At 43.3% G+C, this 26,695-nt stretch overlaps 1 protein-coding gene across 1 annotated transcript in view; it reads left to right on the top strand.

The window, feature by feature from the left end:
• Positions 1 to 26,695, top strand: part of ADAMTS16 (ADAM metallopeptidase with thrombospondin type 1 motif 16) — a 155,237-nt gene that overhangs the window by 113,435 nt on the left and 15,107 nt on the right. The gene's annotated exons all lie outside the window — the stretch shown is intronic.

A 26,695-nucleotide genomic window follows, 5' to 3' on the forward strand; every position in this document is an offset into this window, starting at 1 on the left:
CATTTTTAGCATTTTCAAGACTTCCTTTATGTCTTAGGAATGGGAGTTTTTATAAATATTTTCTGTGGGAATGAAGGAATGTGTGTTTTGTGTTGTATTAGGGTTATTTATATGACAGGTCAAGCTCCTTATTTATTCAAATATGTTCTGACTCTTTATCTATCTTGTGTGTCTGTTTCTGAGAGAAATACTTTAAAATCTCTCATTACGATTGTTTATTTTTTCAGTTTCTCCTATTAATTTTACTTTATAGTTAACATTAAAATTCCACTTTATGTTGTTAGGTAGGGTTTTCTGCGCGTGTGGTTTCTGCATGAATTGTTCTTTATTATTAAATAATGTCCATCCTTATCCCTAATATTGCTTTTCAGTGGATGATCTATTTTTTTCAGAAATGAACATTATGGCATGAGCCTCCATTTACTTATTTTTGACCTGGCTTACATTTCTTCATTACCTTTATTTTTAAACATCTGTATTATTAGGTTTCTCTGCACCTTGATTAAATAATTTTCTGTTGGATTTTGACTTTATCAAATCAAGAATATCTTTCACACACAAGCTTAGCCCATTTATATGAGGTATGTTTGCTCTTGTACTAAATTTAGGTCTGGATTTAGGATTTGTGTCCTCCATTTACCAGGCCTTGTCTTTGCATCTGATTGCTCCATGGCTTTACTCTTTTCTGATGAGTTTATACAGTTCTCTTTATGCTCTTTTATGGCCACTCCTGCAAGAAATTATACTTTCTCCTTCTTTCACACCACTGCTTTTTGATATAAATAAACAACCATATAAATCAGTGTAACTTTTAAAATATACGAGATTACCCACACGTGATTATTATAAAACTCTCAGAAATAAGTAACTTATAGAAAAAAGCTAAGTGAACTGTGACAGAGCTTAAACTGGATTAAATCTCCTTACAGAGCAGTTATAGAGAACTGGCAAAATTGCTAGAGTTCTCTGTGTGCTTTATTTGAGGAGGGTGAGAAGGCACTGGGTCAGGAGGCAGACAGCAGACAGAAGACACCTGCGGGAAAGAGGGAGGGAGTCCAAGCGTGCATCACCTTGGAGGCCAGGCCCACTCACATCTTGCTCCTCAAGTGTTGAGAACATTTAGGAAGGTCAGGATCACCAGCACCATGTGACCATTTCCAGTGGGGCTGGGAACAAAGGCATGGGGTTGAGAGAGAGAGAGATGAGAAAGCAGAGCACATGAGCACAGGCGTGTCTCCCACGGAGTCTCACCGTACAGGGAAGCAAAGGGACAGAACCACACCTGGAATGGCCATGAAGCCCAGGAGGGTTGGCTGCTGCTTCCCTCGTTTTCACATGAGAGCTGGTGCAGCGAGCACGTGCATCTTTGGAAATGATCAGGGAGGGGACTGAGAGCTCAGATGTGTCAGCAGCTGTGAGGGTGGCCCTAGGCGGGAGCAGGAGAGGTAATGGCCAGACACTGAGGAAGTTCGTTTTCCCAGTGAAGGAAGCCAAGTCCTTCTGTTACCAAATGCAGGTCCAGCTGAAAGCCAATACTCGAGAGACAAGTGTTGGTAGGATAGGAAAATTTGCTTTATTCTGGAGGCCAGCAACCTGGGGAGAAGGTGGACTTATATCCAAAGGCCAACTCCTCACTGCCAATCAGAGGGCAAGAGCTTTCAAAGGGGAGTTTCAGGCGTGCACAGGCAGAGGGAGGGTGCTACATGCAGAAACAGTTCAGTCAGCTCTGAAATCAAAATTAGTCATGCAGTGGTCTGATCAGTAATATCTTGATTGTTGTAAGTACAGTTAATCTTCAGTTCCAGGGCTGGTTTGTTCCCATTTCCTTGAGGCCAAGTTCTCAGAATTGTGTAAGATGGTGCAGATTTTGTCGTGGTTACAATCTGGTCATCATGCAGTTAAATTCTTCCACCTGGTGAAGGTATCAGTATCTACAAAAGAGCTTTAAGAACATGACTCAGAATATAATCTACAGCCCTTGAGAAGGAACTAAAGGTCCTTGACTTTGTTGAATGGCTAAACTATTATTATTTTGTCTTGTTTGACTTTTTCTTTGCTTCTGCATTTTCTCACTTCTCTGAATAAACTCATTCTTTGGCTAAAATTTTTCTACAACCAGGAGGCAGGTGGAGGACCTGGGAAGGCCCCGTAGAGTCCTGCTCCATTTCACTACCTAAGAGTGAGGGGAGGAGCAGCTGCTGCCTTGAGGGGAAGGAGAAATCAGGGTGGGTAGTGCCCTGACCAGCCATGTAAGTCTCAGGTGGGCATCTCCCTGAGAGCCCACTTAGGCCTGCAGGTCCTAAGTTGAACCCTAATTACCCAGGTCATGGGTACAGATTTGGTGGGGAGATTTGGCTTAACCAGAATTAGGATAAAAAGAAAAAAAATAGGTTATAATTCATCTCATTTCAGTGATTCACCAATAAAAATATGTGTATCCAAGAAACCCCTGGTGGTTAAGAGGGTTCACACTTTGGCAGACATGCATTTTGCCAAAATGCATGATTAGTATTTTTCAGGTACTGATTAGTGCTCAATTAATGAAACGAGGAAAACAGGTAGATTCAATTCTGGAAAGGGGGGTGGCGTCCTGTTCTTCCCCCCCAGGTGACCTCGTTTTTACCTCCATCTAACAGGGCTTAGTTTTTATCCAGTGTTCAAAGATGTGTGTTTTATTTCCCACCTGGACACCAAATGTGAATGAACTAGCAGTCAGTCTGTGGCTCAGTTCAGGAAGCAAGAACACCCACTGCAGGAGGCCACCCACATGGGCATCCCAAGGGCTTCCACTGCCCCTTTCTAGAAGCATCTAGAAGCATGTGACTCTGCCCCACAGGAAGTCTCCAGGCCCATGTCTGTACTGAAGAGCTTCGGATGAACACTCCCAGGAGTGTGGGACGTGGGAGCACTCTGCATCCTGAGGAGCCGTGTCTCAGGAAACATGACTTCAGAAGCCAGAGAACCGGGTCGTTCGTTGAGTGGACTGAAATCATCCCCAATTTGTCATTTCAGGCCAAGTTGGTTTGTTTTTCATGTTGTATTTTCCAGAGGGCAAGACCAAAGGGCAGGAAGGAGGATAGCTGTTTGAATATTGATTGAATATTGGCCAAGTATTTTGAACTATCTGTCAGTTCAAAATCAGTTATTGAAATTGAACATTCTTCTCTAGGAACCTCCCTGAAAGAGTTGATCTGCAGACATCTCTTCTGTGCCCCATGTGTGATGAGTATCTATATCCAGGGCCTGTGTGCAGCCTCCCTGCCAGGCAGACATGGGCTCAAGCTGCCAGGGTCTTTTTGGATTAGCCCTCTCCTGAGCCAGGCATAAGGTGTCAAATATTCTGAGCATCAGTCCTAGAAAAATCACATATTCACCTGATGATTCAGCTCATGAAATCAACATCATGTGACTTAAATATAGACAGTAAGGATCAAAAAAGAAGGAAAAAGCATTTTAGACTGCTAACAAGTCCATCTACCAGAATGTCACATTGCTGTCTTCCTCAACGTAGTTGAATAATATACTCTCCATATTCAGTTTAACTATAAATCATCCTATCTTATTTAACAACACCCAGTGACTTTCATTCATGAGAGTGGCATTTTTAAACAGCGTTTAGGTTTAATGGGAAGATTCACAAACTACCGTTTGTATACTTGGGGTGGGTCACACATGATAATTCAGGCCATCAGTCTGAATTTATGCTCAGAAACCAGGCATATTCTTTTTATGCTGGAAAACAGGTGACAAGTGTCCAGCTTGGCTCCTGGTACTTGACATGATATGACACTGTAATAAACTAGGTTTTTAGAGAAAGATACTTTAAGAAGACTGTCTCTCTTTGTTTTGTTTTGTTTTAGTGTATGAGAAGTCCAAGGCCATAGTGTCAGACAAAATTCCTGAACCTTCTCTTCAAAAGTAGCATGTGCCCTCCCCAGCTTTCCCAGATTCAGAAGTCAGCGTGAACATGGGAAGAGCAGGAGGGGACCCATCCTTTATTTCTTCCCTAAAGATGACCCCACAAGTCTGAATTGAGCAGGTCAAAGAGGAGGGGAGGGAAGGGCAGGGGATGGAAGAGGCCAAATGTGGCTCTCCCTTTGCTGCATCACTGTAGCCCCTCTAAGGGCTGGGTTCCTCCACCACCTCAGAAATTCTGCATCCTATGCTGGCGGGATGCTCAGCCACGCATCTGTCTCCATAGCGACCTCTGCAAAAGTGGGCACCTGACTTGTAGAGCCTCTAGAGGTTCCTTAAGATTTCAGACCAAACTTACAAGGTGGTACCACGTGGTAAAGTATGACATGGCTCCTTTCGGCTCCCTGAAAAGCTACCTGAGTCATTTTGGAAGGAAAAGTTACTTTTTTCCCACCATAATCTTTCTCCATTTTGTCTGCTTCCACACCCCCAGCACCTTAAAAAAGTTTCACTAAATTAAAAAAAAAAATCACTGACTTTACAGGACTAGGAAATTGAACAAATGAGTATAGTGAACTCATGTAATCTTGAAAGAGCTTTAGCTTAAGAGGACGACCAAACTAATTGACTAGAATTTGATATAGGAATTTAATAATTTATTTTGCAAATCACATTAGAATTTGCTTAAGAATTCAGTTTAGTTCTGATTGACTTTTGATGTGTTGTCATCCCAAAGTCACCTATAAGCCGTGGTTTTGCCAAGCATATTCACCAGTTGTAGAGATCTTATAGCATTATTGAGGTCTAGAAGGAAAATGAGATTTATGCATTAATTTTATCACGTGGCTATGAGATTTTTTTGACAAGTATGAATATCATTACTGAAACTTAGATTTTTATCATCCGTCTTTTGGCAGTGTTTCTGCTTAAGCAGTCCTTATTTTATTTATAAAGTTTCCAATAAATATTACCCATGTTTCATTGCATCTTTGAAGGTACGCATGAATTTTTAAACAATATTCCCAGAACCAAAGAGATCCTCAAATTAATTTGTTTAGATAAGCTACATTTTCAACTAAATACTACCTTCAAGACTAGACCCCATTTCAACAAAGAAATGATGCTGCAGGATGAAATAGGACCGCATGACAGCATAAATTTTTTTGTGTTCAACTTGGTTTCTTTTCCTACAGGTCCCATATAAGTTCAGGGCAAAAGACCTACAAGAGAGCAAATTCTTAATATGCTTCTGACTGTGGTCACCAGGAATGTAATTGTCGTAATGACCACAGTCTCCTAGAATGTTTAGATTTGACTGGATCCCACGCAAGACAAGAATCCACACAAGTATCCCCCTTCTCCCTCCAGCTGCCACACTTCCGTAGCCTTATTTTACTGCTACGTCAAACAAAATTCCAGCAAGAGGGATTTTTTAAAATTGTTTTGATGCATTTATTACATTTTTTAATGAAAAAGAGGACTGAAGAGAAGAATTCATTTAAATTCTCAAAATTCAACATTTACACTAAACCTAGATTTTTGCTTCTTACCTCTATTATTTTAATAGATTTTTATTCTATTTAGTAACTCTGCAGATAGTTTAAAAAGCCACTCTGTACTTTAAGGGTTACTTTGGGAAGTCACACTCCCTGCCCCACCTGCCCAGCCCACCCCCAACCTCACTGACCAGCAGGAGTAATTCAGTTACCTTGGGGTCTATTCCATTATTTCTGAAGACTCTGTGTAATTACCATTTTCCTATTTGTCGGTTTTGGAGATTACCCTTTTACCCATCACAGGAGAGGATGTAGCTCTTCTGCATCACTTTGTATCACTCTCACATCACCAAGCCCTCTCTTTACACCAACTTCCTTTGCCTCCATCCTCTCAATAAGGGTATATTCCATTAGTATTCGGTGTTTACATCATTATTTATTATTCTCTGCTGTCTAGGTAGAATACACTGATGCTGTGTCCTTTTGTATATAAAATTGTGTTTTTTCTAAAAGTGAATAATTGCCTGAATTTTGCCTGCTTAGGTGTTTTTTTTGTTTGTTTTTTTGTTTTTTTTTTTTTTTACATAAACCCCCAAAAGATTCATGTTCACGGATTCATTTAACCAATAACCATTGAGAGTCTGCTCTGTGCCAGGCACTTGGCCAACATCAGTGAGCAACTAGATTAAAGTCTGTGTTGTGGAGAGCTTCCTGGGGGACAGACACAGTCAACAATAAGCATAGAGTACTTTTTAAACAACGGCATATTTAGGAGGTGATACAAACCATGGATAAAAAGAAAAAAAAAATAGAGCAAGGCAGAGGAGACTGGAGCTGTGGAGGCAGGAGGTGCAGGGTGTTGGGCAGACCTCACTGAGCAAGTGTGGAGTGGACAGGATTTGGAGGAGGTGAGGTTGTCCCATGCCTGTCCCGGTGCTTCCCACACAGTTAAACACGCCAGAGACCTCAGTTCCCTCTCCCCTGGGCATCTCATCCTGGTGCCACCATCTCTGCTCCAACCTGGGCCTGTCAATCTTGGGGCTTCCCTTGTTTCTCTAGGATGTGGACTAATGCTGTTTCTTGGTTGCCAGGACATTGTCTGTCTCAGTTGACACTGTATTTGGGAAACAGCCTCGTTCTGCTCTCTGAGAACGTGTCGGGGGAGTTGAACTTTCTGAGCCTTTGGGGATGACAGAGAGTTTGAGAGAAGAATTCAGGGGTGGAGTTCACTCTCCCTTGGAGTTTTATGGCCATGACATCACCATCTTCCTTCTCCTGCAGCTGCTGCAAAGTCTGCTACTATTCAGATTCCCAATCCTTTATTTGGGAACTGTTTGGGTTTTTTCATGATCATCTCTCCCTTTGTGAAAGCGTTTGAGTCTTTTACTTATTCCCAGGTTTCTAATGTTCATTTGTTTGCTGAGCCCATAATGGGCCCTTTCAGTTTAGGGAAAAAGAAAAGTTTAATAACCTCCCCCTTCATTCTTTATATTCTTGCCTTCTGAACTCTTAATACATTAGACTCAGGTTTTAATGTGCTTATGTTTTCTTTTCAAATGTCCGTCTCTTTATCTTTTTGTTCTAGGAGATTTTTAAAATTGTATCTTTGAGGTTTTCTACTCTCTCTGTTTTGAAATTTTTTAATATCTGACAAATGCCTTTTTTTTTCTTTTAACTTTGTTCCCTCTCTTTTAAGGCATCCTGGCCTCTCTTTCCTTTTTGAAATTCTATTGTTGCTCTTCCTTTATTTCTATCTTTTTTCTCTCTTTCCCTCTCTCTCTCTCTCTCTCTCTCTCTCTCTCTCTCTCTCTCTCTCTCCCCCCACCCACCTCTTGCCCACAGATCCTTTTCCCTCTATATTCCTTTCCTCTAGTAGTTGGATGGTGGATGTTTCTCTTTGCCTTTCATGATGATGTCTTCCTCCAATACGTAGTAATCCTTCTCTGTCTAGGCATACTGAGACTGAGGCATCAAGATGCTCATTAGACATTCTCCGGGCTGAAACAGGATCCTTCAACTGCTCTGTCACTTCCCCCAGAATTATCTATTTCTCCAAAGAAGGGTCCCGTTATTAGTTGTGTGTGTTTGGGGGTGGGCCAGTATGTGTGCCCAGCACAGCAGATAAGGGGCCTGGGGCTGGGGGTCTCAGAGCTTCCCATTTTAACAGCTCCCCTGGTTCTCCCAAGTTGGCCTCTCCAGTGGGAAACCTCCTTTCTGGCCCCCTTTAGCATTAAGGGAGGCAACAGAGATAAGCATGCGTACTCAGTCTACCCCATTTTACTAAAGGCATCTACCATTGTTACTTAGATTGACAACTAAACAGTCGTAAGATACTGCAACTGTACACATTGCTGTACTATTAGCAGTGGTAAATAGAAGCAAGGCAATTGAAATATGGAGGAAAATTATTGGAAATTTTTACCAAAGTCTATGGTTACATCTGTTTGTATTGAGAAGAAAAGAATATGTTACCCCTAGAGTGATCAACTCATCCCAAATGGTCCAGGACTGTCCTGGTTTTAAAACTAAAAGTCCCATGTCTGGGAAACCGCCTCTGTTCCAAGTCAACCAGAGGGGCTGGTCACCCTGACCCCTCCCTCACTGTGTGACATGAAGAATTAAATTATGGTAGAAGATGCTCATCTACTTCTCTTATAACCAGTGATATTCACCATTGGATCACTTTCAAAAGAGGAGTGGAAATGGGGATCCAGGTACAATGTCAGTACAGGAATGTTAGTGATTAGGAAGTTATGTGGAGCCAATGAAGCTGGAGCTTTAAGGCTCCTGTCAATCTCATCTAATTTCCCAGTGTTGATTTTACTATTCTTACAGGGGTTGTCCTAAATTACATAAGCTTCAGGTCTCACAAAACCTGGATCTTCCCACTGATGGTGATGATGATAATGATAAAATAATAGTACCTGGCAAGAACCTAATGCTTGCTTAAATGAGGGATTAAGTCATTCAATCCTCAGAATAACCCCAGTAAGTGGATACTATTTCTATCCCCAGGGTATAGACATGGAGACTGAGGCAGATGGGCATTGGAGATTATATAGCAAGAAAATTATCAAGGAAATACTTAAACCAACCAGGCAGTTGTTATATGTACGTGAATCAGTATGAAATTGTATTCACAACTCATCTTTACTTTATTGGTTGTGTGTGTATGTGTGTGTGTGTGTGTGTGTATAACATAGAAAATAGAAGTCCCCTACATTCCAATTTTCCCAGAACAGTTCCAGTTTATCCACAGTTATCCAATTCCTTCTGTCCCACTGTAAGTATAGTGCTCCTTTTACCCTCAGAAGTGTCCTAGTCTGGATGATAAACTACTTGGTTGCTCAACACATAACCCTTGCTCTCTAGATAATCATTCATGGAAATTCGTTGTAGGACCTTGTCAGACACACTTCTTATAACTGTTACATAATATTTTTTAATTAGTCTGCAATGAAATGTATATTATTTTAGTAAAATCTTGTTTATATAACATCCTTAGAAAGTTTTTTTATACTCTAATGTTATGAAATATTCATTCATACTCTCTTCAAACATTTTGGTTACTTTAAATATTTGACTTTGGTCAAAATAAGATTTATTTTGATATAAAAAATGAACTGAAGGGAACTACAATTTTTCTCCAATTCCCAGCAATCTGTCCCAGCACTATTTATTGAAAATTAATCTTCCGCCCACTGAGTTGGAAGGCCAGCTTTTGTCTTAGATATGATATATCCCTGTATATAATTGATAGGATATCAATTTGGATACCAGTGACATGGATAGGATATATATCCATGGATATAATTCCTTGACCGGCCCTACTGCCCTTCCCTGTTTCACTGGTTCATCCTTCTGTGCCAGAATCTTACTGTTTGATGACTGTAGCATTTGACGAATGACTTACTTTCTTGGAACTTTCCTGGCTTCTTGAATCCTTTTTTCCAGATGACCTTTATATTCATGTTGTCAAGTTGAAGAATGAAAAAGATCCCTTTTGACATTTTAACTGGTATTACATTGCATTATCAGGTTAATTTAGACAATTGAAATCTTGAAAATATGGAAGCTACCTATCAGACAGCAATGTGTTCTTCCTCCTTATTCCATTTGGTCATTGGGATTTTCAAGAACAGTTCATAGATTTATTTCCGTGAGTGAATGTATTTATATTTTTTCCCTGAATATTTCATAACTTTAATATTATGAGTGAAATCTTTATGCCATTATATGTTAATGAGTTATTATTTTCTAGAGTAAAATATTAATTTTGTAACCTGACACAAAAATTTTATACTTTCTAATATTTTCAGTAATTATCTTATATTTTTTATATCATAAACCAATAATGTTAATTTTAGCTTCCTTTCCTAATGTTTATACCTCTTGTTTACCCCCACCCCCAGTTTAATCCCAATGACATATGCTTCTAGAATAATACTAAAATGTGGTCTTCCTTTTTTGGCGATCCCTATCGGAATACGTCTACATTTTCACACGTAAGCTCTGGCTTTTCACGTGATAGAAGCTACCCATGGCATTTTTATTTGTTTACCTTATGGAAATGCCACTTGTTTCTCAGGACTTACTGAATTTTAGCTGATGCTTTTTCTTCCTGACATAACAGTTTTGTGGCAGACATGGAGAGATTTTAAGAAAAGATGTTGACAAATCTGTTCTATGAAGTTTGTGAGGTCCTATACATATACAGGGTAGTGCCATGATCCTACCCCCACCACACCTCGCAGGAAGCCCCCAGGACACTGTCACCTCAGGATCTGGAGCTGTAGTACCTGGGTGAATATTCCTTTGATCAAAAATATTGGCCTCTCACACACAGGTCTGTGGAGGACACTTGAACTAGGACGCATTTCCATCATTCAATCAAGTGAGCACTTGTGACATTAAATTTGTGAAGAAAAGAAAAGCACATCTCATTCTCCAGCCTGAGATGAATGAGGCCTGGGATGTGTGGTTAATTGCACCATCCTTGCATTCCTATCATGAACCTCAGCAATCACTGTGTATTCTTTAATGCATTGGCAGCTTTAATTTTATAGTATTTCTTTGTGATTTTAATACATTTTGTGAGATCAGTCTGATTTTATTTGTGTGCTATTTTTTAATAGATAAAGTCTTGTAGTCATTATTTCATCTCAGTTTGCTTCCTGTTTTTAGTTATTTAATGTTTCTCTACTGTTACTTTTCTAGCTTTTGATTTATGGCCTTCTCTTTGTCACCCCACTGTTTATTTAGGAAACATACTGTATATTTCTTAATCTACTTTAGTTACCTATACTATTTAAAATCATATACTTCAGCATTCTTTTCTGATTTATCAACTTCACAAATTAAAACTATTAAAAACCTTACTGGGTGAAATAAGATAATTAGTACATTTCTACTTCTTTCATTCTCTGCTCTTCACACTTCAGTTCATGCTCTAATCTTTGTTTTAATTGCTTGCATGTTTCTCATTTCAATTTAGCTTTAATATTATTTTTTTTTATATCATGTATCTCTATCATTTCAATAATGATAGCATGTTAATTCTGGGTTACAATCTTGACCACAGTTGTGGTCAAGCTTATTGGTTAAGCTAAATTGTCTGTTTAAATGGATCCAGTGGCCTCACCTGTCTTTCCATACAATAACCTTCTCATTCTTGAGTTTAATAGTTTAATTTTTTTCCTGGTTAGCAGGAGTGTGTCTCAAGGAGAGTTTTCAAGTCAGATAATTAAATCATGAATTTCCTCACTCCTTGCTTATCTGGGAGTGTCCGTCTGTTGCTTCTCTTCTAGCTGCCTTTCATGTCATCCTGTCATCTTATCTCTTCCTTGATGTCTTGCTTCATAGAATTCTTACTCACTTCTAATTTCCTGACAGTGTAATCTGTTTTGTAAAATTGGTTTTGATGAGTAAGTTTTCTTTCAGAATATTTCATTTCCTTAGTCTCTCTTTTGAGTGGTGTGTATCTCTTCTGCATGTGCATTTTGGTGGACAGAGGGTTGCTCTACAGTCTTCACATAGGTTCCAAGTAAGGTTCCTTTTTCTCAGTTCAGTTCTGATCAAGGCATTTGCACAAAAGTCTTTTATACACCAAAAATGGAGCTGATCTCCTTCCTCCCAGCCTTGTTCCTGTGGTGTAGTTTTCCCAAGTGCTTTATGGAGCAAATCTGAATGATTTGTGATGTGAGTAATGCCTTTATTTTGATTCTTTTGATATGTTCACAGCTTCTCAGCCATTTATTTGTTCTGGGAAAGGAAAACAAATAAATGGCTGGGAAAAGGAATCTCTTTCTTGCCTCACACCATCTTTCCCAAAATCTCCACCATGATTTTTTAATTAAAAAAAAAAAAGAGTTTCAGAGACATGTGCTGTTTTCAAAATAAAGCTTTCAAAGAGTTTTCACACCCGCCAAACGGTTGTGTGGCCTACCTGTGGCTATTAGAGACACTAACTCAGAATCTGGTCTATTGATCAGCAAGAGCATTTTTTTTTTTTTTTACCTCTATAGACAATGCTACCATCCTGACTGCAGCAAAGGATGTTTGTGAAATTTTCTTCAGAATTGGCAGTTTTCCACACTGCCCTAGAGGCCACTGTGACCCATATTTGTGACATACCTCCAGTTGGCCTCTGAGTGGTGGGTCTCACTCACAACTCCAGGATCCTGGTTCCACCACCTGCTCCCACATATCCTTGAGCACATGAGTTAGTATTTCTCCACCTCAGTTTCCCATCTCTGAAATGGGCATGAAAATCATAACTGCCATATAAATTTGTTGTGAGAATTAAAGAGTTAATATAGATAAAGCATCTCATTAAATACTAGCTGCCATTACTAGTATTGGAACTAGTATTGGAACTCAGTAGACTTGGAACTAGTATTGGAACTCAGTAGACTAGAGGGACCTTGGCATTGGATTCATCAGTCCAGGTTGTCTGGCTATAGATTCCTCAGGACTTGGAATATATATTGGTTTCTTTAGGGCCATGAAAACTTCCACAGCCTGGCCGATGTCATTGCACACCTGTTAAACTGGGGTACACGATGAGCTGTACACGGGACTCTGCATGCAGCTGTCCACTGGCCTCAGCATTTTCTGATGCCTTTACTTGTTCTTCCTCAGGAGACCCTTTTCTTTAGTTCAAAGAAGTGAATTTTCCACCGATTTCTATCCCGTGTCTGTGGACACTAATGCAATTCTCTCATGGCTACTTGTGCATATGTAGACCTTACATCATACAGGCAGTTAAAGAAAGACATCACTGTACTGTCTAAACTGCCCAGACACCGTTTCCATGTTCTGCATATTATATTTTGGAATAAATTATCATAAATGCTACACTGGTTGGCCGCTGTCCCAATTTGAGTCGTTTAAACTAGCTGAGTTAGAGAATGTAGTCTTTACATGTGGGGTTTCTCTCTGCATCAACTCATTGTAAGACTATTAAGCATATGTGAAACCTTTTAAATACAAAAGAGTGTTTTCTTATGTCTATATAGATAATGTAAATACCATTGAGTTATTAGGCTCTTTTTCAGCATAGGCTAATCAAGCATGCTGATTGTAATACAGCAAGTATCATTAATGAGACACTGGGATAGTACATGCCTTTTCATATTCCCTTAGTCTTTGTGCCTCAGCATTTTTAACGGGGTCGGGGGATTAACTGGGAGATTGGGATTGACGTATATATACTATGATGTGTAAAACAGATAGCTAGTGGGAACCTGCTGTATAGCACAGGGATCTCAGCTCCGTGCTCTGTGACGACCTAGGTGGGTGGGATGGGGGGTGGGAAGGAGGCCCAACAGGGAGGGGATACGTGTATACATAAAGCTGACTCACCTCACTTTACAGCAGACACTAACAACATTGTAAAGCAACTATACTCCAAAAAAGAGAAAAGAGCAGTGGATCATATAATATTTACAACACAATTCATCTGATAAGTTTTGTGATGTTATATCTGAAGCTTTAGATTAGGAAGCTTATTCCAAAGGATAAATCAGTATTTAACTAAATAATTATTTAGTAACTAAATAGCAATATTATTTAACTAAATATTCTTTAAAGTGTTATAACCTTTCAGTATTTACAAATACGTAAGACCCACCTGATGGGAAGCAATTCAACCAATGAGTACCTAGGACTTAGTAAGAAAATAAGAAAGAAATGATCTGCAGTGTCTTGAAGAAGAATGAACACGACTCAAGAAGGTAGTTTCCCGGGGATGAGAGCCAGAAGGTTACATAAATATTGTTCTACATACTCTGTGTGTTCATTTCCTGGATCTGATTAATCTCCTCAAAGTGCTACGGTGAGAAGTCCGTTCCTGCAGAGGATGGAATGGTTCCCGCCTTATGGAGAATGAGGACTCCAACATCAAATATTACCCACACATTCTTGGCAGACGCCCGGCCTAATGGCACCCCATGGTCAGAAACATCATCACAGCATGGGTGCCTTCATACCTGGACCTCAGTTTAGAAGCTGTTTGACAGCTTAACAGATAAAACTTAGAGATTCTTTGAAATCATTGTCAAGTCAGATCCTGCCGTCATCTTGTGGAAACTACAGTAAATATTCATACGTCTGCTGTCATTTCTGTCCTTTACTTTTAAATTATTTACCGAGAAAACTCTCTATGTAGGTTTATGCCTCATATTCCCCCATCATTCAGTTGTCATTACTGCTTTCATAAATTAAAAAAAAAAAACAAGGAAGGAACTGAGTTTACCAGTTTTGTTTAGTTTTAGCACACTAACCACTCAGAAAGCTCTGTGGCTACTTCGTGGACTTGGGTTGTGTGACCCTATGACCATGACCTTCTTAGTGTCTCTTATTACCTTCCAGCAAAGAATGCGATCAAGGCTCTGGACAGGATATTGACGTTGATTTCATCCATGGTGTCAGTGTGCTTGCGGATTTGCTCTGTGTAAAATATGGATTTGATCTGCTTCTTTGGTTTCTCTCTTAAAACCCAATGGATTTATGGCCATTCCTGGCAACCCTGGTACATAAACCCTCTGTTGATGGTAAGTGACCAATCCCACGTGGCCCAGACCCCTGCAGCACCCCGCCCTGGTCGAGGGAAGAATCCTCGGGAACTGAGTGGCTGTGGTCTGGCTCAAACTGTCCAGATGTGCTGGACAAGGCCACCTGGAAAGCTTTCTTAGAAAATTGACTCCTGTGTTTGGAGAAGATGATTGCAAAGTATTTATCTAGGAGTGAAGATCCAAGAAACCCTACAGCAAAAACACCAGAAAAGCCTGACACTGTAGAAGTGATGCCATCATTTTAAAATCCTTCCATAAAAGGAAGAAGCCACCGTGGGGAGAGTTCAACTTCTGTATTAGAACAAGAAACTGACATTCCTTCCGAGGAGAACAAGGATCCAAGGCAAGTGAGTCGGCACAAAGTTCTTAGTGAATCTTCCATGACTTAAATTACATTTTGCACCTTGAAAGATGAATTTAACCATCTCCTATGGGAAGGTCATCCATTCTAAAAGAAAGAAAAATGAACCTAAGCCAGTTGTGAAATGTTTAAATCCATGTTAGACACAGGCTTTCCCTAGAGCATCACTAATAGGTTTTCTTGAGAAGCAGGAAAAGATATTACAGTTGTTACAGAAAATCTGGATGTCGTGGTGACTAAGGGAAGACCATGGACCTAACTGAATATTTTGACACTGATTCAATAGTGAATCATCACAGATGTCTCAAAAAACTGTTCTGTACGGTAATTAGTCATAAAGTAGAAATACACAATTTTACCAGAGTAGTGAATTCCACAGTTACATGTGTGTGAAAGAAATACACAGAAAATTTGCAGCTATCCAATTAAGATATATAATGCCCCCCAAATGCCTGAATATATGCATTTATCCTAGGATGGTTTATTGCTAAGCCACATTGGATAACTGTCTCATTTGACTTCCTCAGCTGAAAAGCCCACCTTGCTGAAGCCTTGACTCACTGAGCAGCAGCAGTACAGAAGGACGGGTGGGAACACGGCTCTCTGCATGTCCCCCCGGCCTTGCGGCTTACCAGCTGTGTGACCGTGACCATCTAGGACCTGAGTGGCTGCATCAAAGGCTCTCACCATCTCTGGGCCTCGGTTTCCTCATCTGTAAAATGAGAATTCTAATGACGCCTCCCTGGCATTGTTAAATGTGTGGGTGTGTGAGTGTGTTAATCTGCATAAGCATTTGGAAGAGCTTGGGGCACAAAGCAGGCATCATGTTTGCGTAGAAAGGGACCCAGAGTGTGTCTAGGTCCTGAAGCTGGACTCTGGGCTCGAACCGTGGTCCACACCGCTTGTAAGACCTTCCTGAGCTTCACCTCCATCCTCTTGGAAATGAAATAAAGAATAGCACCCACCTCACTGGAGCTCAGAACAGCTAGGAGTTCACAGCTTTCCAGAGCCTGGCTTGGCTGTACCTTCGCTGAAGCACTGGCCGTCCACTTGCCCCTTCTTGCCACATATGAAGCCATCTGCTTTTGGCCTTATCCTCTCTTTAAGATTTACAACTCTTCTGCTAGAACTTCAAGATTTAGCATGTGGGACTGGGTGTTTTTATTGTTAACTTCTGTCTCCCACAATATCCCACTCCTCCCAGTAATCTGCTTTGGCTGCACTCAAGCTAGGTCTAAACCTCCGACACACCGACTTTATAAAGCCATTCTGGCCATTGTAAAAATACCCACCGCTTCCTGGTTTCTGCAGATGTGTGCAATCCTATTCCTCCTAAGTGGAGCTGGTTAAGTTTGGGGCTGGCAAACTATGGTCCCGGGGCCACGTGGAGCCCACCACCCGATTCTGTAAATAAGGTTTTATTGGAACACTTCTTGCCCATTCATTTACACGCTGCCTCTGTCTGCCTTCTCCCTGCCAGGGCGAGGTTGAGAATTTAAAATTGTGTGGCCACCAGCCTAACATACATATCTGGCTCTTTAGTAAAACGTTTGCCAACTCCTGGGCTAGATGAAAGCATTTTTTCAGCAAAACAAGTGTCTTAATAGAAAATGGTGACTCTATTATCTGTCACCCATTTTCAGGGCAAAATTAGTGTTAATGTTATCACAGCGACATAGTCCGACACCAGCATCTCACCCTGCAACCTCAGAAGCTTCCGGATGGGTTTCCACCACCCGTCTAGCTCCCCGTCTCTTGTCCATTCTGCAAGGGCCAGGCTCTTTGTCAAATACAAACCCGACATAGACACTCTGCTCCGTCAAGCCTGCCATGCCCCTCCATTGCCGTGTGCCTGGAACCCAGATCCCATTGTGTGGCCCCAGGATCCTCAGGGCCAGTCCCATCAAGTGTTCCGTCCTCTTGATCCCCGATCCTTGGTTACTAGGGCTTCTTGCCTCGCCTCCACCGGCCCTCCCACCTTGGCTTTCTGCAGCATCTATCTTAATGCTCACCCCTCTTAGGGTGTGTGTGTCCATCCCTTTTCACAGTTATTCTTGAAGACCCACCAGATCCAGGATCGGGTCTGGCTGAACCACACGCCCATGTGCATGGCCCGTGGGCTGCATGTCCGTGTTTGTTAAAAGGTGACCTGCATTCACTGTGTCACTTCGGCAAAGGGAATGCATGGAGTGGTGTGAAAGTGTTCCACGCAACATGTGTCAGGGGAATGTGAAGCTGGGAAACCACAAGTGACCTTGTGAGTCTGCAGTCAGGCTCTGGAGAAGAAGCAGGACCTGAGGTCAATTTTCCTGGGATGTGAGAAAGTTGCCAAAAGATGCCTCTGAGAGGTCACAATGTCCTAGTCATGTTTCATGGGTGAGGAGTATTTCCTGACGTTGTTTGCTTGATGATGGCAGTGGACACATTCCTCGCTCAGTGAGGGTGAGACATAGCCTACAGACGCTTAGGAATTATTGCTTCTTATGGCTGTTTGGTCCCAATTTCCTCTCTCCTTTTCTTCACTCTTGTCCTTTGTATGAGGAGCAGAGGTTCAGGGGGAACACTCCTATCAGAACGAAGCCTACAGACCTTTCCTTCTTGCTACTTCCTCTTTATCACAGAACAGTCTCTCTCATTCCTTTAAAATGTGGAATTCTCATCGAGATTTGATTCTTGCCCTCCTTGCATTGTGATTTCTCCTGTTGAGCCCTGTCAGAAAGGAGCTAACTGAAGAGAAACACCAGGCTGGGAGAAGGAGTGAGTGAGCCTCATGGTGCAGGCTTAATTAGTACTCTGGACTTAGTACTCTATACTTAGTACTCTGTGCCTAGTGCTCTATACCTAGTACCCTGCACCTAGTACTCTATACTTAGCACTCTGCACCTAATACTCTATACCTAGAACTCTGTGCCTAGTACTCTGTGCTTAGTACTCTATACCTAGTACCCTGCACCTAGTACTCTGTGCCTAGTACTCTATACCTAGTATTCTGTGCCTAGTACTATGTGCTTAGTACTCTATACCTAGTACCCTGCACCTAGTACTCTATACCTAGTACTCTATACCTAGTACCCTGCACCTAGTACTCTATACCTAGTACTTTGTGCCTAGTACTCTATACCTAGTACCCTGTACCTAGTACTCTATACTTAGTACTCTGCACCTGGTACTCTATACCTAGTACTCTGCACCTAGAACTCTATACTTGGTACTCTACACCTAGTATTCTGAACAATCAGTATCTGGGGGGGAAGAGAAGGAGCACAGCAATGCAGCAGGTTCACCTGGGTGGTGAACTGTGTATTCTAGGAAATGGAGCTGACAAGGACTTCAGATAGTGAAGGAAGCACATTCATGTTAGCAATGAAACTAATTTTTCCTAGTCTCAGAATGGAGATTGGCTTTTATCAGACCAAACCCAGGAGCAAGGGGCCAATGTAGAGTCCATTCAGATGAGAAATGACAAAAATCTTGTACTAGTCTGGGTCCTCAGAAAAACAGAACCAGTAGGGTGTGTGTGCGCGCGTGTGTGTGTGTGTGTGTGTGTGTGTGTGCGTGTGTGTATGTGTGTGGAGAGAGAAATTTTAAGAAATCAACTGATGTAGTTGTAGAGGCTGGCACATCCCAAATCTGGAGACCCAGCAAAGGGTCAGTGCCATGGTTCAAGTCCAAAGGTCGTCTGCTGGCAGAATGTTCTCTTCTTCTGGGGAACCTCAGTCTTTTGCTATTAAGGACTTCAACTGATTGGGTGAGACCCACCCACATTATGGAGAGCGATCTGCTTCACTCAAAGCCTACAGAGTTAAATGCTTACTTCATCTAAAAAACACCTCCCCAGAAACATCTAGAATAATGTTTGAGCAGATATCTGGGTTCCATTACCCGGTCAAGTTGACACATAAAATGAGCCATCATAGACCTGGATTTTGTCAGATGTGCAGGAGGGAGCAGTTTTGCTGGAGAAGAGGGAAGTAGAATCTATGATTTGGGGAGATGCAGGAAGGGTGGAGGATGGAAGCCAGGAGGGGTTCCACCCCCTGAAAGGGCATGCAGGGCAGAGGAGTGAAGGTGGGGACTGTCGTCTCCGGGTGGCCATTGCACCTCAGGTGGAGATGCTCTGTGGTGGAGATGCAGGGCTTTATATAGGTGAGGCGCTTATGGGGGATTTGGGGGCTCTCACCAGAAGGAAAAGATGCTCTCCTTCAGCCCTCTGAAAAAAACAGTAAATTAAAGGAAACTCATTTAAAAATAACATACATACACATACACCTTGAACCTTTATTTTCACTTAAAATACATACATGCGCCCATTTGCTAATTTTTTTTTTTTTTTTTTTTTGGCTGCATTGGGTCTTCGTTGCTGCATGCGGCCTTTCTCTAGTTGCGGTGAGCAGGGGTTACTTTTCGTTGCGGTGTGCGGGCTTCTCATTGCAGTCGCTTCTCTTGTTGTGGAGCATGGGCTCTAGGCTTACCGGCTCAATAGTTGTGACTCATGGGCTCTAGAGCACAGGTTCAGTAGTTGTGGCGCACGGGCTTAGTTGCTCCACGGCATGTGGGATCTTCCCGGACCAGGGCTCGAACCCATGTCCCCTGCATTGGCAGGCGGATTTTTTAACCACTGTACCACCAGGGAAGCCCCCTGCTAATTCTTTTAGTTATAGCCAAAGCTTATTTTGAGTAGGAAGATGCCTATTAAAGATCTAAGTTGATTACTTGCATAAAATATGCCCAATACCCATGATGTTCAGTATGAGTTTCTTGACAGAAGGCTGAAACTCGTCCTATTCATCCAGGTGCAAAATCATCTTAAATCTTTCATTTTTTCTTCATAGTTTACTTTTCTCTCAGCCACACCTAAGCTGAGAGCAATTCCATTTAATGACTGATCTCTACTGAGTCATTCCAAAGATTCAACTTAGTTTTCATAGAAGCAAGTGTCTCGTTTTCCTTGCTCATGTTCCATTGAGCTACACCAAACTAATTATATTACACAATTCCTATAACAAGTTCAGCTGGCAGAGGCAGATTTGAGGGCAGGCTCAGCTGCTTCCCCGTGTGCCCACTGTCGCCAGGTGGTAGCAGAAGGATGTTGACAATGTGGACAAGGCTGGCTCTTCACCCCACCTGGCACTCAGCATGGTGTGGGCAGTGGCCTGGGGGTTTTGCCAATGGAGAGGCCCAACTGTCTGACAGGTCAGTTCAGAGTAGAGAGCTGCTCCTGAGGCTAGAAATGAACCCATGGCAGGAAGGCATTCATCCAGGTGGTGGTTCAGAGAAGAACAGATGTAGAGAATCCCTAGGACAGGCACTAATGGGGGAGGATCCCCCTGCTCTGTTCTCCTGGGGGCAGACATTGGAGGAGTCTCACATAGGAAGTTATATTGGTCCTTCCCAGTGGAAAACCAGTTGACTCCCTAGAGGGCAGGGTGGTAGAAGAGGGGTCTTTATAACCTAAATGGTGTCCTCAGCTATGAATGCAATCATTGTCACGACCTGCCATGCCCAAGCGAAATGTACATTACCGAAGACCTTGCACCCCATGAAGCCATCCTTGGGTAGGAACTGCATCTCCCCAGCTGTCAAGCTGTGTTGTTTGGGAGGATTGGAAGAGTGTCAGCACTGGACCTATTTACCTTTACTTCTCAGAGCTCATCATTTTGAGGTGGGAAGGGCCAGCGCAGGAGGAAGCACCTCTGGTCCATCCCAGCTCCTCAGCCACTTTGGTGTTGGGGGGTCTTTCTTCCTGAAGGAGCCTAAGCCTGCATGAATTGCACTCCCGGAAGCTCGGGCGCTGGGTCTGGGGCCAGGCACCTGCTCCAAATCAGTCTTTAAAGCCAGGAGGGCTGTGCAGAGCAGGGGCAGCTGGACCAGGGGGCTGCTGGGCGATGGGGTTGCCTGGGTGGGCTTTTCACATTTGCCTATGACAGGGAGTGAAGGATGATGCCTCCTGCAGAAGAACCCACTCACCAGGCTTTTCCCCTGATGCTTTAATGGCACATCTCAGTTCTTATAATCGTTAAAAATAACATCAGTACAACTTTAATACAAAGGAGGGAGCAAAGGCACTTACCACCTTCAAAAGCCAGAGCGCTGGACTCTCCTGAGGAGCAGGTGTCCCATTTCTCAGAGTGTGTTCCCAACCCTGATGGTCATCTCGGCCACCAGGCTGGGGAAAGAGGGCTTTGTAAAAATTCAGATTTTTGACCCTCAACTCCAGATTTGTGATTCCTGCAGAATGGAGGAAAGGCCAGGGATGTGCAGATGCTTGAGGGGCCCGCCATGCAGCTGTGGTTGGGGAAACATGGTCTCAGCCCCAGGCTAGGTCACAGGGTCCTCTCAGCCCCTTGGTGCCATCCTTGGGCACGAGAATTGGAGATGTTAAACTTGTTAAAGTGGAGGGAGGTACCGCCTACCCAGTCATTACTCAATTTCAGTTGCAACTTGGCGTAGATTGCTAACTCGCCTACCTGTGTGCAGTTACCACCTGAGTTTTTTTTTTTTATCCCATAGCAGAGGGGTTTGTGATACAAAGAGTTGGGTACTGAGTGGATGTAAAAGAGGAGTGAGAGGGGGTTGCCTTCCCCACGTTGAACTCTGATGATGGGAAAGATGTTTATTCTTTCCAGAGCGGGGATGAGTCCTGAGGACAGTGCTGTGGGGGTTCCCTGCATCCTCTTTGCATCTTCCACTCCCTCTGTGACTGTCTTTGCTTCTTGGGCTGCCATTTCCCCATCCGTAAAACACAACCAGAAAAGCAGACCATTTCTGCAGTCCTTCCCAGCTCTACTGGTCAGCCTCTTTTTTTCCAATTTTCCATGGAAACCAGATGGAGGAGCAGCCCCACAAAGAACCAGCCCTTCATTGTCCCTCAGAATCTAAGAACTTCCCTTTCACCTTCTATGAGCTGAGGGTTTTCATTTGAGCTAATGGGGTGCACTCACCCTCCGTGGTCTGCAGAGAAGAACCTTCAGATGAAGGATTTTTGCTGAAACAGGGAATTATTGGGGCTGTCTGCAACAGCGAGGTAGGTTTCTTTCACCTGTGTGTCCCTCATAATTCCATTTCCCCGCCTCCCATGTGTAAATGAATCCTACTGATTCTTCTCAAGATAACATCCGATGACAGGACAATGAGACAGGAAAATCTGGTAAAAAATTAATAAAAATCTCCATGTCTTTGGCTTCTCACAGTCCATAAAATTAACACCCACCACACCTCCTTTATGGGGAGCTTTTGATGTCCTGCAGTTTGGCTCGATGTGAGTCAGCAAAGAAATGCCGCATTTAAAGCCGAAAATTTACAGTCCTGTGTCTGGCTCGTTATAAATCTCTCCTTCAGTTTCACATCAAACAAAGTAGTTTAACTTTCGAGGCTGAACAAAATGAAGTCACTGTCAAGCTGCAGGCTTCCAAGTGCTGATGGCAAGAGCTTGGCTTCCCGATCCAGGTCCCCTGTTTCCTGAAGTCTGGCCCCGTCCTTGCCAACCAGTGGTCAGCCATGGACTTTCCCTTCTGAGGTGATGGTGGAGGCCAGTCCCCAGCATTGCTTCTAGAAGAATGCGTCCAGCAGACAGTCGGAGGGTTCAGAACATCCCTGCAAACAGGCTGTGGTGGAGGGGGATGCATGTGTGTCCGGCGTGTTGCTGTCACTTCTAATGCACTTACTACTGGACCCCGGGAGGATTTGCTCCAGACGTTAGAGTGTAAGCACAGAGCGCAAGCTGTTTGTCCAGGAACTCTGCCCCACCGACACCGTTCACTTACACATTTGGTTACCAAGATCGTTGGCCCTCTCAGAGCTGGATTTCTGCCCTGGAACTTGCCTGGAGTGCAGCTGGCATCCTACGATGCTGATGAAACATCCTTAGACATAGACCAATAATTACCCAGTCAGCAGATGGACCAGGCCAGCTAATGGCCTGTGCGTGGCCCGCTGCCAGATGGGCTCAGGAATCAGCTTCTCTCCCTCCTCGTCCTCCCAAGACCTCTGATCCCGGCTGCTGTGCTTTCCGCTCACAGCCTGCCTGTCCTCTTTAAGTTAACTTCTTAGCTGGCTTTTTTTTTTTTTTTTCCCCTGTGGCTAAGGCAGATTTTTCAAACTGTCATCTGTTTATTGTTGGATGTGCACTGTTACCTTGGAAACAGTTCATTTAGATGAAAAGCGTGGTAAATCTCAGATCACCTATACATGTGATGGGGCTGTAGTTTCATACAAAGACAAGGTCCTTCTGTCTTCAAATCCCACACGCTGCCCTGCCCGTAGGGCCGCAGTGGCGTCTGTCATAGGCCCTGGGCCACTGAGTGTGGAGCCTGTGAATGTCTGTGTTTATAGTCACAGAGGATTTTAAAGATGATGTCGGAAAGTAAAAGTGGGCGATTTGATTAAGTACAGCCTACCTGAAGGTTGTGCTGGATACACTAGCACGTGAAGGTCGTGACTGACCGATGTGGGAGACACCTTGTAATCGGAGCTGTGTCTGAATGTTGTCCTTCACCCTGTCCAGCTCGCACCTCCCTGGAACTAAATCCAGCTGTGAACGTGGCCTTCTCTAGGTTCAGGCTGTGACCCGGGTTCTGCCCCGTCATGACTCCTTGTGTTTATTGAGTTAATGAAAGACCGCTCCGCAGATCAGAAGTTATTCCTCAAAATGGAATTGGCTTAGTGCTTCATCTTGAAACTTTGAAGAGAACAGAAGAAGAAACTGAAACCGAATTCCAAACTGAAGGGAACAGCTCCTAATGCTGAATCCGTGACAGCCCTGGGCTGGCCGTGGGTGATGGTCCGCTGTGAGCCTCAGGCGCTGGTCCCCACCGAGGGTGGCCTCTGAGCCTGAGTGGCAGTTACAGCACCGTGCCTGCCTGGCGGGGGAGGGGGTGGTGCTTCATGACAACGTATTTCACTAAACCAAATACCCTTGTTGGGAATTTGTATTTTCAAAGGAAACATTAAATAACCAAAACCAAAACGTTATTATTTTTTTTTTTTTTTATGAGGAGGTGAAAGTCATTTTCTGATAAACAAATAATTACTGTTGACAATTAGGGATGTTGAATATGGAACAGATGGTGCCGGGAAATTCTGCTCAAACTGTTGAGTGACAACCATAAATTCCACCACCTCTCCTGGCAGCACTGAGGGCTGTAAGGGTGAGCCCCAGGGGAGCCCTCAGCCAGGGCAAGTACTGTGGTGGCCGCGTAGCTGAGTCCTCCAGATCCTGCCGGGGAAACATGACTGATTTGGGTTATACCATCCACCTGCTTTGTTCCAGATGGCAAACTTGAAAAACCAGAACAAAGCAGGACAAGTATGGCCACTGGTAGCTACCCAACACACCTTGTTCTGCTCATGGAACCCTCAGACGTCAGCACAGAAGCTTGCATGGATTTCGACTCTTTCATAAGCTGAAATCAAGACATTTCCCCAGAGCTCTTCCTGTGAAACAAAGCAGACACTTGGCATTTCCAGATGCTGTGTGAACGATCTTTGCTCAGGACCACTTCTTAATGATGTGCAGAAGAGAAGGGCAGAGAGTGGACCAACCCAGTTGGAACAGCTTAAGATGGTGGAGATAGAGGACTTAACTCAGGGGTGTGAAAAGCCTTGGAGGAGCCAAGACGCCTTTGCACACCGATTATAGTTTATGAGGCTGCGGGGTTGAGAGAGCAAACTTAAGAAGTGGGAGGAAACATAAAAACAACAGAAAAGCAATGGAGAAGATCCAAATGCAGACTCATCACAGCCAGGAGGCCAAAGCCCATGTTTCATAAGGGTTAGGCATAATTTCCGTGGTTTAACACGATATTAAAGAACGCTAATCTTGTTGACATTGAAAAATGGAAGCATTTCCACGGTTGATAGAGAACAGTTCCTACAAACCTGACATAGTTTATTATTATATGAGTAAAACTTTGCATCCTTTTTAAATAATTTTCTTAGAAATACAATAGAGTCTGTTCATGAAAAACACTTGGTATAAAATAGTTCAAGGCTTCTACAAACAAAAATAGGTAAAAATATCATGGTACACCTCAGGGTAAAGGCACCAGGTGCTACTGCAGGGCTGCTGAGAGCCCAGGCATGGCAGGGGGCAGATCCTTTCCACTTCCCATCCAGGGGAACTTTCACAGGAGTCCAAAATCTGGCTCTAAAATGATTTGGGTCACAGACCCCTTTGAGAACTTGAGGAAACATGCTGGTGGTTTGCTCAGCAATCTTGGAGGCATGGTCCACCTAGAACTTGTAGGATTTCAGGTGTCTGTGGATCTCCTGGTCCTTTATGCCTTTATTTCCTTATTTAGATATTCATCTACTCAGTCTGGTACTGCAAAATATTACAGACTCTGAAAATATGTTCATGGAAGCTTTTCAGGGTAAGAAAAATGTTTGTTTTAGACATTGAGTTATAAAAATGTTGAATTTAAAAGTTGCTCATACTTCCCTCAATCATGTTAAAAAAATAACATATATTTACACACACACACACACACACACACACACACACACACACACACACACAGAAAGCACCTGAATCAAGGGTGAGGAGCTAATGAGGAATCATTGTCCCCGGGAGGAGGGATGGTGAGTACTTTCCTCCTCCCTTGTTGTGTTTCTCCCCACGTAACCCGGTGCACACACTCTGTCCTCACAGAATCTCTCCTGTTGGTACAGCATCTCTGAGAGGCCCCTAGTGAGCTCTCGGCCAGGCTTTCTGGACACTGCTTTGCGTCCTCAACCCAAGTGTGACTGTCCAGGCACCCTGTGTGGGGAGAGAATGGAGGCCACCAAGACAAAGGAGAACCAGGCATCTTCACAAATCCTGTCTTCCCTCCAGATTCAAGAGGAAATCTTGTTCTATCAGTTCACACTCAGAAATGCTGTGGAACAGGACATAAGTTTTCTGCTCGGGACCCTTGGGCCCTCCTAGACTTGGCCGAGGCAGAGCCTCATGACAGCTTCCTGGGCCCTGCTGTCCCTCGAGGCCCCATCACACTGACAGCTGGACACATCGCCGGACCCTGCTCCACCTGCAGGGGTCACGCTGCTCTGTCTGAGGGAAGGAGATCACGGCTTTTCCTTTCCCCTTGGGGATGATTTTTGACCACCACCGACACGGAGCCCCATGGGCCCTGAGTTTTCTGTAGAATTTTCAAATGTTGCTTACACGGCCTGAACAGGGAGACAAATATGAGTGGAAATCAAGTCCTCTTAGAGTCCAAATGGCAAATGGCCGTCTCCCCGGGACCCAAGGACCTCCATCCAAATGGGTACTCCTTACCGGACCACATCTCACCTCTCGGCTCTCCCGCCCCAGACGGGCCCCACCCTGGCTGTGCCCTCAGCCCTCCTGCGGGTGGACTTGTGCAAAGTTTTGGGGACACATGCAGGCTTATCTGAAAGCAAATGGTGATGCCACGGGGCTGAGCTGGACCCAACCTCCCCACCTCCATCATCTGCCGACATGCCTATCGACAAAGAATGCTTTTACAGTCAGAAGAGAGAGAAACAGGGCTGCTTCGAGAAACATCCTCGAGCATCAGCAGCTGCTAACAAATTGAAAGAAAGACGAGCAGACATTATAGGTCTCCTGCTGGAAGTCATCACTTTTAAAGTAATCACACAAAACAAACAAACAGACAAAAAACCCGCATCTGACAAAGGCATTAGATCCACCTAAATTACAGGAAGTGCAGAGGAGCATACTAAGTGATACCACAGAGATGTAACTTGCAAAGTCCTGAAATCAGCAAAAAAAAAAAAAAAAAAAATGGAGACGCAGTAAGGTATGCAATCTTTCTGTCACAGATAAATGGAATAGAAAAATAAATGAGATTACAGAAGAACCTACAGAC

This window comes from Globicephala melas, chromosome 3 (assembly GCF_963455315.2).
Source record: "Globicephala melas chromosome 3, mGloMel1.2, whole genome shotgun sequence".
Lineage (NCBI taxonomy): Eukaryota > Metazoa > Chordata > Mammalia > Artiodactyla > Delphinidae > Globicephala > Globicephala melas.